The 20,631-nt window shown below is 46.2% G+C and overlaps 1 protein-coding gene across 1 annotated transcript in view; it reads right to left on the reverse strand.

Moving 5' to 3' along the window:
- Nucleotides 1-16,759, reverse strand: part of TRMT9B (tRNA methyltransferase 9B (putative)) — a 50,480-nt gene extending 33,721 nt beyond the window's left edge. The window contains exon 1 of the mRNA XM_029584136.1: nucleotides 16,592-16,759. The gene's annotated coding sequence lies outside the window, so the exon portion shown is untranslated. The remainder of the gene's footprint in view (nucleotides 1-16,591) is intronic.
- Nucleotides 16,760-20,631: the final 3,872 nt, after the last annotated feature.

The following is a 20,631-nucleotide window of genomic DNA, read 5'->3' on the forward strand; positions in this document are numbered from 1 at the left end:
CTATGTGTGAGGAAGCACTTCAACATGTGCAATCTTTTCCCTGGCTTCTGTACAAAACGGCATGCAGAATGCAAGAGCCTGCACCTAATGTATGCATTCTTGCACATGCACCTTCCTTGCCCTCGCTTGTGTTTTTATAACCCTAGTTCCCTCAGGCAATGGATAGAAGGCTCCACAATTAAACTGCCAGTGGAGACCCTGCCAAACCTGGCGTTGGGGCAGACCCTCCTAGTGGGAAACAGCAAGTTTGTGACCACCAGGTAGGCCAACCTGACCATGTCCCTGGAGGTGAAGTTGGGCTTCCTTGCAGGGGGACCATTTTGAAATGAGCCCATCACAGCAAAACCAGAACTGTGCACACAAGGGAGTACACACGTGCTAAACATCCCAAGAACAAACGAAATATTGTGTGTACTCAAAATTACGCATGTACTTTGGAGGGTAGACATATGTATGTTTTAAAACCTGCACAGACTGCTCTGCGCAGTTTCTAAAACACTTTATCAAATCTATATGGACCCATGTACACAAGTATATGTTTGAAAGTTAGGATCTCTGAATTTATAAATCATAGTGAAATCAAATAATATTATGGGGCAGATTTTAAATATTACGCGCGCGGGGTACATTTGTGCACACTACCTGGCGCGCACAAATGTACACCCGATTTTATAACATGCGTGCCTTAGGTGATTTTATAACATGGAAGCCTTAGGTGAGATAGCAGAAACACTGTATGTTCATCTCACTGTAAAAGACAGAGATTGATGAAGAACTGGCTTTTCATGAAATCTAAGGCTCAGAGAATCCTTATGATGTAATACAAATTAACTAGTCGATGCCTGTGGAAATTCCCCAGAGGTCCCTATGTATTGCCCTCTCCCCCACTCTCAGTACAGCCTGCCCTCCCACTCTGAGTCCCAGTACAGCCTACTCAGCCTGCCCTCCCCCCACCCCTGCAGCCTCAAGAGCAGCACAGTCTACTTTCCCCATCTCCAAACCTAGTCCAGGCTACCCCCAGCTACAGCGCAGTCACCCATGAAAATTCCCCAGTGGCTCCTATTTATTGCCCTAACACAGCCTGCCACCCCAGCCTTAGCACATCCTGCCCTCGCTCCCTAGCAGTCTCCCCACAGCCTGCACTCCCCCCAGCCCCAGGCACAGCCTGCCCCCTACCAACCCAAGTCCAAGCCACTCTACCCTCCGGAGATCGGGCTCATTCTTTGAGGGCTAGGAGCTCCTTGCACCGAGTGCACACATACAAACTCTCACCAACTGGTAGACAATCATACATGTGGCACTCGGTGCAAAAGACTGGATAGCCCTCACTGCTGGACTAGGAAAGCATCTTAATTTTGTTCAGTTAGAAATTTAAAATTGCTAAGGGAATAAGGATGTTCAAACCAGCTAAAGTACTTTTAATCTGCTATTTTATATTTGTCTGTCAATGATCCTCCAGAGACTACTTTTAATCTACTTATAATTACCCGTTTAAACACCTTATTGACTCTTGTTTTCAACAAAGTCCCTGTTATTGTATCAAATAAATAAATCTGTTGTTGAAAATTTATTGGAAGTGATGTTGGGCACGTCTTCTGATCTTCTGCTGCTAGAAAGAAAGGGGGATGTGGAAGCTGGGACTGTGGAAGCTGAGCTTAGATGGTTTGCTGTGTCCTCTGGAATCTTCTGCTGGAAGAAGTATGCAGATGAGCCTACCAGTCCTCTGCTGCTGGAAAGAGTGCAGGTGATGTAGAAGCTGAGCCTAGAAGACTCATGGTATTCTCTGCTGGGAAAAGTATGCAGATGAGTCTTCCAGTTCTCTGCTGCTGGAAAGAGTGCAGGGGTAATGGAAGCTGAAGACTAGAGGGCTCACAGTGTCTGCTGGAGATCTCTGCTAAGAAAAGTATGCACCTAAGCCTTCCCATTCTCTACTACTGGAAAGAGTGAGAGAGCCATGGAAGCTGAATCTAGGTGGCTCACAATGGTTGCTGGAATCCTCTTCTGAGAGAAATATACAAATGAACCTTCCCATTCTCTGCTACTAAAAGGAGTAAGAGAACTAGGGAAGCTGGACCAAATAGCTCAGAACGGCTGGGGGAAGTACGTAAATAAGCCTTCCCATTTTCTGCTGATGGAAAGAACACAAAGACTACAGAAGTTGAAGCCTAGACAGCTCACAGTGTCCCCTGGAGTCCTTTGCTACAGCTGCTGGGAAAAGTATGCAGATGAACATTATGATCCTCTACTGCTAGAAAGGGTATGGGGACTGTGAAAGCTGAAACCTAAATGGCTTGTAGTTTCCGCTGGCGTTCTCTGCTGGGAAAATTATGCAAATGAGCCTTCCAGTATTTTCCTACCAGAAAGCATGTGAGAGTTATGGAAGCTGAACCTAGATAGCTCATGGTATCCTCTGGAGTTCTTGCCAAGGATGCTGAGAACAGTATACAAACAAGCATTACAGTTTTCTGCTAATAGAAAAAGCACAGGAGCTATGAAAGATGAAACCTAGATGACTCACAGTTTCCTAGACTCTTCTACTGAGGCTGCTAGAAGAAGTATGCAAATGAATCTTTCAGTTCTCTACTACAGAAAAGAGCACAGAGACCATGGAAGATACAGCTCATATGTCTCACAGTATCCTCTGGAGTCGTCTACTGAGAAGAATATGCAAATAAGCTTTTAAGTCCTCTTGCTGCTGAAAACAGTGAAATCTGAACCTAGGTGACGTGCATTGTCCTCTGGAGTTCTTTGCTGGGGCTGCTGGGAGAAGTATGCAAACTACCATTCCAGTTCTGTACTGCAGACACTATTGCCTCCTAATGTCTGTTGCATCCGTCGGTCGCAGATGGCTGCAACCGCTCTGCCTTACCTCTTTTCTTCCCTTTTCCTCCTCCTTGGGCAAGATGGCTACTTCCGCTGCCGAGTGCTGAGGGCCTTGGCGTCTCCAGCTCAGCATGGGTGTCCCAGTCCACCATACTCACTCCGTGGCCTCCTAGGGCATGCGTGTGCACATTTCCTACACTCAAATACACGTCATGACGGGAACCTCGGGGGCGTTCCCACCGCATGACGTCATGACTGGGTATTTAAAGCCTCCGCTACGCTTCCACCTTTGAGTTAGCAAAGACTACGGTCTAGCTTCTCTGACCACTCTAAGCTGCACGCTTAGACGCTGCTATTCACTCCAGGGCCTCGCTCCGTTAGAAGCTCTAGGCACCCGCTCCTCAGGGGTCTCTCGCTTCCATCCCCCCTTCGGGGTCTCTACTAATTAGACAATCGCTCCTCGGGGGTCTATCTCTCTTATTCATTTCAGGATCTCAGGACTATCAGGTACTCGCTCCTTGAGGGCCTACCAGTCTAGTATCCTGCACCACGGACATTCGGTCCAACATCCTCACTACCAGGAAGATGCCTGCACTACGTTCCAGTGAGTACCTATATGATCCGGTTCTCCAACACCACCCACCAGACTCGGCTTATCCCGCACCGTGGGGTCCTATCTACCTTGAACATCTGGGTGAGATATCGACATCTGAGACTGTCAGAACATATTGGCACCTTGCTGGACTCCAGTGCCTTTCCTTCCTGCCTCATACCATCTATCTACAGCAGTACAATAAAGCTTTCCACCTACAAGTGTCCGCTCTCTGCATTTAGCCTATCGCTGTGGTTCCCCACGGGGCCCCTCCCCGTGGAAGGAGTTATCTCCACTGCGATTAAGGGTCCACAATGCCAAAATGGCTCTTTAAACAGGCATACCCCAACTCCTCCCAATCCTAGTCATTGTCTTGTCTCGAACTTCTCAGCTCCCGCTCAGCCTACACACCCCCTCCTCAACCTCCCCTCGCCATCCCAAAATAAATAAAATTCCCAGCTCCCCCCTCTCCCCTACCATTCTAGCTCCCTCACCTTCCCAGCTCCCCCCTGCTCCCTCCCCCCACCCTTCCCCAGCACCCTGCTGCCTCTCCCCTACCCCTCCCCTCTCTTCCTACAAACAGCCTTTCCTTGAAAGTGCCATTGCCTTAACGTTCTCCTATACCCCTACCCCCTCCTCTCCTTTCCCCTCCTCGCTACCCCCTTCCCCTTCTCCCTGCCCCTACATTTAATATTATTATTGTAAATAATTTCATATGTTAAGTTCTTAAGGGTACTTGCATCCTTTACATCCTGATGCATACCTACTCTTAACATGCATAATCATCATCCAGTTCGTTTTACAAAGTTGTATCCTTGCTCGTTGACTCTCTCTATCCTTGTTCCTAGTTCATTGTAATATCGTTGACTCTCTCTATCCTCGTTCATTGTAATTTCCTTTCTCAGTTAAATGTGAACCGACATGATGTGTCCTACGAATGCCGGTATATAAAAATTGTTAAATAAATAAAAATAAATAAAAGCACAACAATGTCCAAATTTTAAAAGGCTCGCATGCGTAAATTTCTGAGGTTATGTGTGTGGCTGGGCCTTGCGCGTATCGTGCGCATTTTCGGAAGGGCCCAGACACGCGCATAACCCCATTACACGCCAAAGTGCTGGGCCTCTCAAAAGTGGTCGGCCAGGGGGCAGGGTCTGGGCGGGGAGAGGCGAGGCAGATCTGCGCCATTCAACGTGGTCCCGGGGAAGCGCACACCGGCAGCCAGCCAGCGCGTGGAGATTACTTCTGCTCCAGAGGAGTAGTAAGTAGCAAAATAAAAAATTTGGGAATAGTTAGGGTAGGTTTAGGGGGTGGGGAGGAGAGGGGAAGAGAGAGGAAAAATAGAGTTAGGGGTGGGAAAGTTCCCTCCCAGTCTGCTCCTTAATTGGAGCAGGCTAGGAGGGAACTGGGGGAGGCCCAATTGTATCGCCACGTGTATTTTTCTAAAATCCCTTGCACACAGAGCAGGCCACACGCCCACACATGCACGCGCGGGTATGAAAATCTGACACGCGTGTGCGCGCAGGGCCTGTATATTATAACATGCGCGCATGTTATAAAATTGCCATGTGTGTGCACAGGTCTTACAATCGACCCTTAAGCATAGACATGTATAGATGAAGGATATAAATTAATGAAGAACAGTTGATATAATGCCCTTGCCCATTACCTCTAGGCATGAGTTATATTGTTTGTGTTAGCACAAATCCTTGGTTACGTTATACTTTGCTATCTTCCATGACAGCTGTGCAGCATATCAGAGCTGTTGTGCTGAATATTTGTATTTGCAACCAACTTTCAATAAAGGAAATTCTAATTTAAAAAAAATGTTTTTCTGGGAACCTGTCACCTTGGGCTAATAGACAGTATATCTGGTCATTCTGTTTCCCTTATGCAGTGCAAGCTTGCCTTTCTTACAGCAGCCATGCACAGCATAAGAATGAGAGGAGGAGGAAGGCACTTGGGGTAATTTTATAACTGCCTGCATAGAATTAAAGGCAATTGCCTTTGGACATTATCCCAATTTTCAAAGTGAAAGAATGCCCATAGTTTCCCTTTACCATTCATCCCAGAAAAGCTACCTGCACACATTTACACCTACAAATGTGTGTAGGTAGTTTTTTGCTTTGGGGGGTTTTTTTTAGAAAAAATATGTGCCTATATTTCAAAATGCAAAAGTATGCACATATGTGCAAATTCTTCCTGAACCCTGCCAGTCTGGAATGCCTCTTGTCACTGTGGGTAATACAGTGTAGGGTTTACAGGCCCTCCGTGCATACTTTTACCTCCATTTTGGCTGTGGGCAATTTTTCAAAAGTTCATTTCTGAGGGTAAACCACTGTTTTGTAGGAATGTGCTGGGAAAAAAAATGAGTTTCATTTTTTAATTTCGTTATTGGGGTGTTTTTTTTCCATGAATTTCATTTTGTTTAATGTTAATTTTATTTTCCTTAGTTTATAAAAATGAAATAAACATTAAAAAAAAAAACCCACCGGGAAAAATGTGAAAGCCAGGATCCTCCCTGGCCCCCACTTACTCGGTCTAGGGGATCCTCTGACGAGACCTAGGCCTAGGCCACAGTAGGTCACTATGATCTCGGCCTAGGCCCTATACAAAGGGCCATACATGAAAATGGCACCCTCTGCTGAGGAGAAAAGTACCAGAGTTAATTTACTCCAGCAATTTGTCCCAGGTATTGGGATTCAGCCTTCAGGCTGGGTCCTTGTTTCAGGCCTGGGCTGAGGCCCAAGGGTCAGTACATAGCCCCCAGGCAGGGCCCCGGCATCGAGCCAGGGCCTGGGCTGTGGCTTCAGATCCCCAATAGACAAGGTAAGTGGGAGCCAGGAAATTTCCCTACCCCAGCAAATGTTTTCGTGCCTGGGTCTTTGATCGAGTCTCAGCCAAGGCCCTGATTTCAGGCCTAGGCCTAGGCTGAGATCCTGGCGCCACACTCAGGCATAGGCTGTGTCCCCTGCACTGAGCCATGGCCTAGGTCTAGGCCAAGGTGCCGGTGTTACGCTTGGGCATAGGCCGCATCCCCTGCTTTGGGCCTCAACCTATTTCCTAGGCAAGACCTGGTTTTGGGCGTGGGCCTATGCCCAACGGCTTTTTTCTTTTTTTCCAAACAAAATGTGAAAAACCAGCAAAATTTCATTGGATATTCATTTTGTTTTTGAAAACATTCTGTTTTTGAAAACAAAATAGGAAATTTCATTTTCATTTCCTATTTCGTTTCTAATGAATTGCACATCCCTACTGTATTGCCCACTGAAATGGTTTGGAAAATTACCCTTGCTATGCATGAGGAAGACCTCCAACAGGTGACTGACAAATTTCTTTTCTATTAGATTCAAAAACAAGAAATGAAGCAAACCCACCCCTGTCTGAGATGACACAAATCTCTCTCTGCTATAATGATGAAATAACATCTATAATTCCATAAAATATACAAGAATCATGTCATGTCACCCATTAGCTCCTTCACTGAAAATAGCCTCTGCTGAAAAATGTGCACCTATTGTAAGGTGGACTTTTTGTTTTTTTGTTGGTTCCTATCTGTCATACAGTTGTTAAAGTGGTATGAGTGGCTCGTCCTCGTGCAGAGGGCTGAGGCCTACACATGCTTCTCACTCAAAATATTTTCATCTGTACAGAGTCCCAGATGGTCACCATTTCTGCTATGCCGCTTCCAACCACTTATCATAATACAGCTGACTATGCCACAATTTCAGGTTTTCTCATACTGTTTTCCATTGTATTAAAAAAAAAAAGAAAATGCTAATCCCAGTGCATGGAAATATGATAATGGTTTTACTCCTTCATCAATTATTTATCTGATATTAATGTCTTGTAAGTTTTGCTTACATACTTTGTAATCTTTAAACTGTCTGTTAATTTAATGGCTCTGAACATGGCAGTGGTTATTCCCTAGCACAAACACATTTTTTAAATTCTTTTAAGGATCTAGGAAAAGCTAGCAAGAAAAGCTAAACAAAAAATCCTGTTAAATTACTGCACATCCTATCACCAATTTATCATTAAGGGCCTATTTACTAAACTGCAATAACTATTTGTGTGCAATTTTGGCATTTATTGTATGGTAAAACTGCATTAAAGCAGGTTATTTGGAAAACATCAATGAAATTTGCGAATATTGCTAAATTTCACACATTATTTCCCCAAACACTAATCAGATGCTGCGTGCACCTGGTAATAAGGTGCGTTGCAAGCAAATCATACAAAGCCTCTCATTGCCATGCCAATGAGCAGCGAGGCGCACAAATATATATTGCATGCTGAGCTACTCTGGGAAATTAAGCTAAATTTACACAGGGAGTAATGCCAAGCTAATGTGCCTGGTGATGCTCCCCATTTGGCATCTTAAAGGAGCCAGATGCCCCTATGGAAGCCCCTCATCACTCCTCAAACAATCCCTGGTGGTCCATGGTGCTACATTACCTGTGCCCTCTTTCCACCCAGCTAGCTGGCACATCAGTATTCAATACCTGGAATCCCAGTGGTAACCTCAACCCAAGTCTGCAAATCCTGCCTCCAACCTCTTAAAAAATGCCCCTTTACTGTTGACCCCTGTCCAGTTTTTCCACAACTTGCCCAAAAGACCCAGGATCAGGAGCCATCTCCAAACACTCCAGTCCCACCAAAGCCACCTTGGAAAATGGCACTCACTGCCAGCATGCGCTCCTTTTCCCTGCACCTATGAGGCAAAGCAGCACCTGAGGTCAGCCTAAGAGTAATCGAGGCTGTTATGGGAATGTTACAAACACTGATGGTGCATGTCACAAAACTCAAACTGCAGCACCACAGATATCTCTCTTCATTTCCTTTACAGTCTCTTCCCTCTGTCTGTGCAGGACTCACTTATATATCAGGGCAGGGAAAACATCCACTCTCTTCATTTAAAGTGAAGTGGAGCTCCCAGATGGGCAGGGTCCTTAGGATGGTCAAAACCCCCTCCAAGCTGATAAAACTAGCAACGTCTGTGGCACAGAAAGTAAATCCTCTCTTTCTCTCCCCAGGGTGGTGAACACCGGATGGGTGACCCCAGTGATGTTATTTTCCTGTACTCACGGTTAGCAGATCTTCAGGATCTCCTTGATCTTACACAGTCTCTTCACTACTCTCTCTGGATCTTTGATGTAAGGGACCGTATTTGAAACAAGCAGATCTCTTGCTTCTAGCAGGAAGGGGGAGCCAAAGCCTTCCTCCCGAATCTTCTAACAAAATGTATTCTTTCCCCAAAAAGCTGATACTAACACAGAGTTGTTCCTTGCAGTGGGTCACTGACTCCCCCTTCCTCACCAAGGGTATGAAGGGCAGGACTTCCTTATCCCTGGACATTCCAGACACAGGGTACCCCAATCCCTGTGCCAAGGAAAGGCGCAGATGTCTCACAAGGATCCTACCATGAAAAATCTCAAAACCCTCAAAAGCAACCCAGAGGGATATCCCAATCAGGACCAACAGACTGGGTTAGCCTGCCAGTACCGACTGGGCCTGTAAACAAAAGAATGTAAACTCCTAACACCTCTGCACTTTGTGCTAGCCTAAAGGGACTGCCTCCCGAGCTCACTGTGGAGAGTTCCTAAATAGACTTCCAAGGGGACGGCCATTCCAGACTCCACAGAAGGAGGAGCTGTATTTGAATGGTACCTCCCTCTACTCGAACCTTCTCTTTCTAGCTGAAACAGGGACTCAATCAGGACTTAATGGTGATGTGACCGGAGGGTCCATCACAACAGAAAATATGGAGAAGACTTGAGAATGCATGAAGTAATGTAGATCATTGATAAGGCATATTGTGTTCAAGGGGGTGTGAGAACATGTTCAATGACCTAAAAGCGACAGACTTAATGGGGGTCAATCATTATGGAGCACTGGTGTTTTATATGCATAGGAAAAGGAGGCCATCAGAGAATTCTGGGGAGAAACCCCAAGCAGCTGCAAATAAAGACTCATGGTACTGTAACCGCTCATGAGCATTTATTTGGAAGCCCAAAAGACCAAGAGGACATTGCTGGGCTAGATAAAAAGCAAATAGAATTTAATGTTCTATGGATGATTATTTTTCTTTCAAACTAAAATTGTATTCATTAATTGATTTCACCCAACATTTTCAAGCAACAATGCTTAGGATGATATGATTTAAATAAAAGCTACACTTTACATTTTTCTTTTTTGTAGCAAATGTATTGTTTTTTCTTCAACATACCTATTAATGTTTCAAGGCAGGTAACGGTGACTCAGTCAATGCTAAATCGCATAGTTAGGAATACCTATTTAAATATAGTTTGATTTTTTTTCCTTCTCCCTGGAAAGTTGATGCAAAAGCCTTTAAAAAGTTTTAAAGCTCTACATCTGCAGAAAATTGGCAGATCACTGGCTTAACTTCTTTAAAATCAGAAATCTTTATCAGTTTTCACAAATGTATCCTAGAAATTCAAGTTATTTTCAAAACTTGGGTCTCCCCATTCCCCTGGTCAACCAGGGATGCTGTCAGGGCGGGTGGAAGGGTGTGAGACACCTTAGGCGAAGCTTACAGCCTTGTGACCCCTCCTCTCCAGCCATACCTCCCCCCCTCCCCTATATTGAGCTTCCATTGCAATTATGGGCACCCAATGCGATAAACTACTTTGAGAGATACAGAGGCAAAATTCTTCCTTAGCACACCCTTTTTTACACTGCTCTGATTTCCCTCTCATTTAAATACCTCATCGGGCGTGCACACTTTGGGACAATGGGTGCTCAATACGAGTGCCCGTTTGGAGCGCACGTCTTACTGCATCGACCTGCCAGTGGCTCTGCTCAAGAGATATATCTATCCTATGCAGCACTTTCTAGTACCGTTCCATATATATGGGTCCAGGTGTGCTGACTGAATGCTTGGGAGAGATGAATAGTATGTGTGACCAATCACAAAGGTTGAATTCCTGCAGATGGCTTTACTATTCATGTACTTCAAGGCCAGACAGAGAAAAATTATGGAAGAAGCCTTTGCTGAAGGGGGTCCCATGACGTCTGTGCAAATCAACACAATTCTTTTCCCTGTAAACTGACTCTCACACATGCTGCTGGGAGCATCAAAGGCATCAACAAAATGATGATCATCATCATTTATTTATTTCATGCTTTTCCAACTAACAAGAGCTCCAAACGTGTTACAAGTTAAAATCGCCGTCAAAGTGCATACATTTAGACCAGTGTTCTCAACCCAGTCCTCGGGACACACCTAGCCAGTCAAGTTTCCACGATATCCACAATGATTATGCATGAGATAGATATGAATATACTGCCTCCATTATAAATGGATCTATCTCGTGCATATTCATTGTGGATATCCTGAAAATCAGACTGGCTAGTTGTATCCCAAGGACAGGGCTGAGCACCCCTGATTTTAGAAAATATAACTGTTAAAGAGACCATAAGGAAATGGTATAGGAAGAAGGAAAATCAGGAGTCCAGAGATTGGTAATGGCTAGGAAAAGTTTTGCTGCATATCAGAACAATCTATTTGGGATCAGGGGGCGCATTTTGAGAGGCACGCCATGTTACAGTTTCTGGCCTGAAGGCCACCTTGAAGAGTCAAGTTCCTGGTAATTAATAGGTTAGATGCTAGTATGATGTCCAGAGTTATGGAGCCACATAGGGCTGGAAATGATGATGAGAAGGCACTCTTTTCAGTATTTGTGAGGTGCAGGCATGCAAACCCATTCGGTGGCACTGATGAAAGCATGACATATTCTCCTTTCTACTGCATCACTCCAGCAATTCTGTCAGGATAACATGGTCAACTTACTCTGATCACAACTAGTTTGGCAAGGTGTATTCCTTTCTGGAGGACAGAAGAAATCCAAATGTATTCTATTTGGGCATTTGGATTTGGGACCTACCCATTTTATATGGGTAGATCCTCCTCTCCAACATGGACCTCAGCCCGTGAGTTTTTCCTGGTGCAGTCAGGTCAGTCACACTTAAGTCAATTGGCACAGTGGACTTCTGCTTATAAGTCCCTTGTAGTGAGGACTTGTGTGCAGAGAGGCTGCCTTAAACATCCCCAGAAAAAAAGATGGATGCCATGTCTCTTTAATGCATTATTTTCCACAAAGACTACATAATAAAGGAGCTGCATGTCTAGTCAACAATTAGTCAACTATAGCATTAAGGACTGCACATGAAAGAACCAATAAGGAATTTAATTAGATTATCTCTTGGTTTCTTGGCTAAAATCCAAGTCTGTGGTCTGAGCTGTCCACCGATGACTGTTTTGTCTTAACCTTTTTTCCAGAGTAAAAACTTGTATGATATGGGATGCTTAACACGCTGCCACCTAACCCATTGGGGACATGATGATGTTACACTGGAGGTGGATCCTTGGGCCGAGGTGGGTTTGACGCTACCTGTGGGGTAGATCCCCGCTGGTCCCCACTGTCGGTAGGCGGAGCTGGCTGATTGATGGAGGCCGGCTGGAGTTTCACCAGAACCAGCCCTCATTCCCCGCAGGTTGAGCCCTTGGGTACCGGAGCCAGCTGGGCTTAGGTGGACCTCCGTCCAAGGTCTTCGGAGTGACGACGAGAGAGTCAGCCAGGAGCCAGCAGCATAGTCAGATGAAGCAATGGTCAGAGCCAGGAGACAATCCATAGCGTGGTCAGACGTAGCAGTGGTCAGAATCAGGAGAATCAAGAACACAGGCAGTGGAGCAAGCAACTGAACACATGACTAATGTGAAGACCAGTTGTCAAGGCAACTCCTGATAATCAGGACTTGCCTAATATAGGTCCCTGAACCAGTGATGTCACTGAAAAGGGCCGGCAGCCAGCTTGCCACAGGCCCTTTAAATAAGCTAGAGGGGCGCGCGCACACACACACGGGGAGCCAAGTGAGAGGGGCTGACGGCGACGGAGTCTCTGCCGTGAGTCAAGATTCTCCAGCAGCAGGCAGGGCCGTGAAGAGGAGAGCAGCGCTGGGGGCACTCCCCCTGCCCTGCAGCAGAGCCAAGGACCGCCCCAGGCAGGGCGGCGAGGAAGGTGAGAAAGGCCGGTCGACACAACAGATGACGCAATGACTAAAGCAAGTGGATTAAACCTCCTGCTTAAAATTGCTTCTTGGCCTCTTGTTCACTCAGATCAAGTGTTAAGATCTGTGTCATTTGAGAATTGTCCCTTCTTTGCCAAGACTGATAATTTGTACAATATAGTAATGCTCAGCAGTTGTTTTTTATATCATTTTGTTGCTGGAGGGTTTGTCTCTTTTTGTTTTATTTGCATCTTTTTTCAATTGATTTCTTTTTTAGAGCATGCTATTTTTGAACAGCCTGCACTAAAAGCTGGCATTCCCCCCGCCCAATTAAACACACAATTTAAAGCGATAAAGAAAAAGAACCTGGGGCTTTCCCTCTCAACCTCTCATCCTATCCCTACCCCCACCTTAACTTATTCCATCCCCAAAGTCCAAATGGGAAAGGATTGATCCCTAGTTGTTCTTGTTCCACTAGTAGTGCCATACTCTCTTCATTTTACAAGATCCTTAGGGTCTAAATGGGGCAGGAGCAGCCTCCAGTTACTCCTCTCCCTGCTGGTGCAATTGTCCGAAATGGTGCCAGCTTGGGCATGAGCAACTGCTCCATTTGGACCCAAGAGATGAGGTAAGTTAAGGGGCTCTCCAATGGGATGGGAGGGGAATCCCAAGAGCTTTTGGACTACTTTAAGTTGTGGGTTTGTTTGTTTGTTTATTTATTTAATTTGGCATTTAATTGGGCAGGGGACGAGGAAGGGAGGGGCAGCTGCCATCTTTAATGAAACAAATAAAAAGCAAATTACATTTTGTTTGTTTTTCTTTCATTTCCAAAATGGAACAAGATAGGAAATATCAACAACATTTCCTATATCTTTTTAAATGAAAGCACATCCCTAGTACCAATATGGAGGGTTAACATCTTGCTACCTACTGGGGACCGACAACTGTTTAGGCCATGATCAAACCAGAAGGTGTAAAAACCTCTCATTACATCATGAGTTTATCTGATGAAATGAAATATTTAGAATTATTGCTGCCAGTAGATCTTTTCTAGCAGAGAATATAAAATAGGTTTTAAAAACTAATTATGATATTGTACTGTACTTGTATAAAATAATTAGGTTGTCACTTAGAAATACTGCAGAGAGCTTAGCCATGTTCAGACATGCACATTGTACTCTTTGATTCAACTCAAATTTAAGGCGAACAACTCCTCCATGGGCATTCCATGTAAAGCTATTATCCAAAACAGGATCCACTGCATGTGTTGTGAGGCTCACTCAGCCATACATGGAGATTCTGTTTCTCACCCTCAGATCCTACCCTGAAAGGGCCATCTTGGCTCAAAGTTCTTGTATCCGGATACCTATCAGCAAATGTTAGGGAGCACATCTCTACAACTAGATTAATAGCATTCCTCAGCCAACAACATTTTTTTCCCATAGTTTTTCTTCTTAAACTTATGATGAGTACATACTACTGTTAGGTGCCAAAGTTCTGACTACTGTGAGTGAATGAAAATATTTTATTCATAAGACACTAGCAAAGAAACCAGGTTTTGACCTTCTAAGATGCCTATGGTTTCGCTTTAGGTCTGATAGGCCAAAGGAAGTGCAGTGTAAACTAGCATAGATAGGAGTCTATAGAGAGATTCAAACAATAGCAAAAATTATCAATGACTGCTGTCTCACCATGCTCAAAGGTGGAATGGCACTATATCCATCTCTGCTATTGACTGGCTTAGCCAAGTAAGCATGTGATAAAAAGAAGAAGAATGTGACTCTAGCCACATAAATATAGGTTTCTGTTCCATTCAGTTCCTTTTCACTTCTTACTGTGTCAAAATGTCTCCTAGGTTCCACAGGTCTCTTAATGCTGTCTGACACTCGAGGAATTTCACATACATTTCTGAATAATTTCTTATTTATATCCAATGAATTTACCCAGGGCATTTTTCCTGCAAATAGGTGTCAGTACCTAGTCCCAGCACCATATTTTATCCTGCATGGGACCATAACAGTTGACAGGATTAAGATCAGAACCGCTCAGCTCTTCCCTGTCCCCCCAGCCTCAACCCCTCCCCTTCTGTGCCTTGCAAAGGACAGGAGGGGAGTGGAGGGAAAATGACAGGAGAAGAGACACACTGGATTAGGTAACAGAAATGCTCTGTTTTGTCTCCTCCAGTCTTACCCCTCCCTTCTTGTTCCCTGGCTGCCTAGGAGGAGAGGGGCTGGAGCAGGAAGCAGAGAGCTGTCCTCTACTAACAGGCTGATTCAGTACGGTGGCCGAGCGCACCGTTAGCCCCCATTTGGATGAGCGTTTTCGACACGCTATTATTACCCCTTATACAGTAAGGGGTAGTAATAGCGTGTGGAAAATGCACGGCCAACCCCCCCGAAACTAATAGCGCCCGCAACATGCAAATGCATGTTGATGAGCCTATTAGTTAATCCCACACGATACAGAAAGTAAAAAGCCAATCCGCACATTTTACTCTCTGAAATTAACGCCTACCCAAAGGCAGGAGTTAATTTCGGCCGGCACCAGGAAAGTGCACAGAAAAGCAGAAAAAAATGCTTTTCTGTACACCCTCCGACTTAATATCATAGCGATATTGTCGGAGGCCCCAAAAATAAAAAAATATAAAAAATCTTAAAAAAAAAAAAAGCTGCCGGCGTCCGTGTTCCGAACTCATGGCTGTCAGCGGGTTTGACAACCTATGCCGGTAAAATTAAGGGTCGGCTGTCAAAACCGCTGACAGCCGCCACTTCTGCCAATAAGGAGGCGCTAGGGGCGGTTAAAGGGGGGGGGGGGGAGAGAGAAAAGCAGCAGTGTTGCCTCTCTCTCTTGTATCCTCTGCCACCTGCCCCTGGGGTTTTTCTCCTTCTCTCCTCTTCTTCCCCCACTGGTGCTTTTCACATGCTTGAGGGCAGCAGAGGAGGCACCAGCAGGTAAGAGCACTGCTCTCTTAAGGCACCTGCTAGCTGGAGGAAGAACAGGCAAGGGAGAGGACTGCACTGTGACTGAGCTCTGTGGTCCAATACAGGGGGGCAGTGCTACCACAGGGTTATGGGCCCCCATAGCCTGGGGTCCTGGATGGTGGCTATGATCCTCACCCTCCCCGCCCCCACCCACACACACACACACACACACACACAGACACATACACATACACACACACACACACACAGACACATACACATACACACACATACACACACACACACATACACACACACACATACACACACACACACATACACACACACAAAGTGCATCCCTGCATCTGAGTAACAGCAGCTTTCTGGGGAAAAAATCTTAAATTTACCACTTTACAAAATCTGTTCCAATCAATTGTTTTCAGGAAAAAAATGCTTTCTTTAGCTTTAAATTGCAGAATGATAATAAAACTATGAACGGCAGCAAGACAGAAATAGTATAATAAATTCTAGTTAAGGGGGAAACTTGCTCTAAGTCTGCTTGCTTGACCCAGTGCTGTAGCCATGCACCTTGGGTATCAATGCACAGGAGGGGAAGGCAGGCAGGCTTGGCAGGGCGGCTGCTGGGAAAGCAGGACACCCTCGGAATAACTGATTGCGAGCAGCAGCTATAAAGGGACAATCCAACGCCTTCATAACCCGGGAAAAGGCAAATAACGATCCAGCCCCTGCCTCCAAATGAAATCGTGTGGGCTGTGCGGGGCAATGAAAGGAAACTTCTTCCTTAAAAAAAAAAAAAAAAGCAAGAAAAAAAATCATTGAAAGTTTTCAAATGTAGAAAGGAAAACCTTAAGCCAGTAATTCTATTTATGGGAACTGTTGCAGGGATGCAGAATCTCCCACTCGTCTCTTTTGGAGCTTGATTTGGTTGCTGGATTTTGTGAGAGCTGCCCTAGTTCCCATTTCCCCAGAGACAATCCCAAGCTTCAGTAAACAGGTGAAAGATCCCAGTTATCTCCCTTAGGAACAGAAAAAAAAAAAAAGAGGTAGCAACGTCCACCCATCGCGCTATCATTTTACAAAAAAAAAAAAAAAGGCAATTACAGGTCACATTGCGGGATCGCCCTGGCTCTTTAACTGCCCCCCCCTCCCCCATCCGAAGGGCAGAGGGAGATGCCCGCCCCTCCCCCTCCCCCTCCCCCTGTACCTGCAGCCGGGGACGATGGCCGCGGGCGCCCGTGTGTGTCACGCCTGGTGCCGGCCGGCAGCATCCCGCCCCGGCCGGAAAGGGGACGCCGGAGCCCAGCGGCGGCTCTTCTCCATCCCTCGGCGCTCCTCGGCTCTGCTAGCGCCGGCAGCAACAGCCCGAGAGCAGACTGCGGGGGGGCGGGGGCGGCGGTGCTGCTGCTGCTGCCTACGGGTTAGGCTGGGAGGTGACAAAACCGGAGAAAGGTCTCAAAGGAGCAAGGCAGCGCTCCCTCTCTCTGTCTCTCCCCCTCCCTTCCTCTCCCCTCCCCGCTTTTCTCCCCCCCCCCCCCTCGGGGGATAGGATGCTGGAGAGCGCCCACAGAGAGAGAGAGAGAAGAAGACAGAAATGATTTCCACATGCCCGGCAGCTCTGCCCAGCTCTCTTTTACTGTCTCGTACTCAGGTGATGATTTCCCTGCAGCCCCCGGTGGCCTTTCTTCCCATTTGACTCCCTCCCATCTCCCGGGACAACACTTGCTTGCACAGTTGCTATTATTTGCTAGCAGCTTTTGTGCTGCTTTCAATCAAAGCAAAGAAGGTGGAGATGCAAAGTGCTGGCGGCAGGAGGGTTCAGGCAGGTGAAGTGGGTCTTCTAGCTCTCTGCCTGCCGGAGGGATCCCGGGTGCAAGCCCAAGAAACAACATCCGAGGAGAAAACATTGCAGGGAACTAAAAAAAAGGAATGAGTATTGTTGCCTGCAAAAAGAATCAGGCTGAGGTCATGCAGTAATTAACAGCTCCAGCCTCACCTTCACTCCTCCTGTTCTCTCCACAGGACAGAAGAGAAGGGGGTGTTGGAGGGAAACAACAGGAGAGGAGGGGCTGGATTAGGGAGCAGACTAGCTCAGTTCTGTGCAAAGAAAAGAAGGGGAGGAGGTGAGGATGGAGCAGACAGAGCTAGTCTGTTTCCTAATCCAGCCCCCCCACACACACACACCCCCCACCACCATTGCTTCCCACACCGCAGCCTTTCTGTTGCCCCCCGGCCTATGCAGAGACCTGGAAAGGAAGAGATGAGGCTGCAGCAGACAGAGAAGAGCTGCTAAATAAATAATAACATAGTAATGACAGCAGATATAGACCAAATGGGCCATCCAGTCTGCCCAGCAAGTTGCTTATGGTAGTAACTGCCACTCCGTGCAGGTTGCCCCCATTCCTTCTGTTGAGGGTAGTAACTGCCGCTCCATGCAGGTTACCCCTATTCCTTCTGTTGAGGGTAGTGCAGGTTACCCCTATTCCTTCTGTTGAGGGTAGTAACTGCCGCTCCATGCAGGTTACCTCTATTCCTTCTGTTGAGGGTAGTAACTGCCGCTCCATGCAGGTTACCCCTATTCCTTCTGTTGAGGGTAGTAACTGCTGCTCCATGCAGGTTACCCCTATTCCTTCTGTTAAGGGTAGAAAATGCCGCCCCATGCAGGTTACCCCTATTCCTTCTGTTGAGGGTAGTAACTGCCGCTCCATGCAGGTTACCCCTATTCCTTCTGGAGGGTAGTAACTGCCGCTCCATGCAGGTTACCCCTATTCCTTCTGATGAGGGTAGTAACTGCCGCTCCATGCAGGTTACCCCTATTCCTTCTGTTGAGGGTAGTAACTGCCGCTCCATGCAGGTTACCCCTATTCCTTCTGTTAAGGGTAGAAAATGCCGCTCCATGCAGGTTACCCCTATTCCTTCTGTTGAGGGTAGTAACTGCCGCTCCATGCAGGTTACCGTTATTCCTTCTGTTAAGGGTAGAAAATGCTGCTCCATGCAGGTTACCCCTAATTCCTTCTGTTGAGGGTAGTAACTGCCGCTCCATGCAGGTTACCCCTATTCCTTCTGTTAAGGGTAGAAAATGCTGCTCCATGCAGGGTACCCCTATTCCTTCTGTTGAGAGTAGAAAATGCCTCTCTATGCAGGTTACCCCTGTTCCTTCTGTTAAGGGTAGTAGCTGCCGCTCCATGCAGGTTAGCCCTATTCCTTCTGTTAAGGGTAGAAAATGCTGCTCCATGCAGGTTACCCCTATTCCTTCTGTTAAGGGTAGTAACTGCCGCTCCATGCAGGTTACCCCTATTCCTTCTGTTAAGGGTAGAAAATGCTGCTCCATGCAGGGTACCCCTATTCCTTCTGTTGAGAGTAGAAAATGCCTCTCCATGCAGGTTACCCCTATTCCTTCTGTTAAGGGTAGTAGCTGCCGCTCCATGCAGGTTAGCCCTATTCCTTCTGTTAAGGGTAGAAAATGCTGCTCCATGCAGGTTACCCCTATTCCTTCTGTTAAGGGTAGAAAATGCCGCTCCATGCAGGTTACCCCTATTCCTTCTGTTAAGGGTAGAAAATGCTGCTCCATGCAGGTTACCCCTATTCCTTCTGTTAAGGGTAGAAAATGCTGCTTCATGCAGGTTACCCCTATTCCTTCTGTTGAGGGTAGTAACTACTATTCCTTGTAGGTTACCCCCATTCATCCCTTTCTTCATTTCCAAATTCTAGCCTCTAGGGATCCTCAGTGTTTATGCCATGTCCTTTTAAATTAATTTACTGTTTTTGTCCTCATCATCTCTTCTGGGAGGGCATTCCAGGCATCCACCACCCTCTCCGTGAATAAATATTTCCTAATATTTATTTAATTTATTTATTTCTAATTACATTTATTCCATGCCCTCCAACGTTCGGGGCAGATTACAAGTATAATATGTTGATTTTGAGTCATTGTCCCTTGGAGTGTCATTTTTAGTTCTACAGTTTCTGTCCCTACAGAAAAGGTTCAGAGGTTGTACATCATTAATACCTTTCAGGTGTCTGAAGGTCTGTATCAAATCTCCCCTGCACCTCCTTTCCTCCAGGGTATACATATTTAGATCCTTAAGTCTCGCCTCATAAATCTTCTGATACTGACCCTACACCATTTCGGTCCCCTTCCATCCTGACTTTATCCTTTTTGAGATACGAGCTCCAGAACTGAACACAGAACTCCAGGTGAGGCCTCACCAAGGACCTGTACATCTCTTTTAATGCCCTTGTACAAGTCCTTGGTGAGGCCTCACCTCATCAAGAACCTATGCTTGTCTTGATTAGACTGTAAACTCTACATAGAAGAACTGTCTGCTATATCTATTTGTACACCGCTGTATACCTCTATCATAGGAATGATTAGTAGTAGTAGTAGTAGTAAGTAGTTTGTGGCAGCCTCACCTCCTCCACTCTTGTACTTAGCACAGTACAATACGTGATAGGGGAGGACACAATAAAATGGGAGGCACTGGATTATGAAATAAAGTAGCTGTTTTCTGCTCGATTAATGGGCTCCATCCTCATCTTTTCTCTGCACAGTATAGGAAGGGAGGAGTGTGTTTGGGCAAACAACGAGAGGGTAGGGGCTGGATTACAGAGCAGTATAGCAGAGAACAGGAGGGGAGCAGGTGAGGCTGGAGCAAACAGAACAGAGCTACTATATGTTTGCCTTGTCTAGACTGTAAACTCTACAGAGTAGGAACGGTCTGTTTGCACAGTGCTGCATACTTCTAGTAATGCTATAGAAGTGATGAACAGTAGTAGTAGTAGTAGTAGTAGTAGTGGTCTGTGCCAACCTAACATCTTCCTCTCCTGTTCACTGCACAGGATGGGAGGAGAGGAAATGGGGGGACAACAGTAGGGGAGGGGCTGTGATCCGTCTGCTCCAACCTTATCCCTCCCCTCCTTTTCTCTGTACAGGATGGGAGAGGAATGTGTGGATGGTAAACAACTGTAGCAGGTGCAGCTCAAAGCAATCTGCTGCCTGAGGAAAGGAAACATATGGCGCCTTCCCCCAAGATGTGGTGCAGGTCAAATCAGCGAGGGGGCGGGGAGTGTCCCCCCTTGGAGTCTAGCCATTTTGATGGTTTACATTTCTGGGGGAGGTGGGGTTAGGGTTCCCAGAGGAGTAGCAGGTAAACCGCTAGTGCTATTTTCTTGCCACACGCCCAGGAGCTCTACCACCTGCCTCCCACCCTTCCCCAACATTTGCTGCCAGGAAAGTAATGGATGGGT

This window comes from Rhinatrema bivittatum, chromosome 1 (genome assembly GCF_901001135.1).
Source record: "Rhinatrema bivittatum chromosome 1, aRhiBiv1.1, whole genome shotgun sequence".
NCBI classification, from domain to species: domain Eukaryota; kingdom Metazoa; phylum Chordata; class Amphibia; order Gymnophiona; family Rhinatrematidae; genus Rhinatrema; species Rhinatrema bivittatum.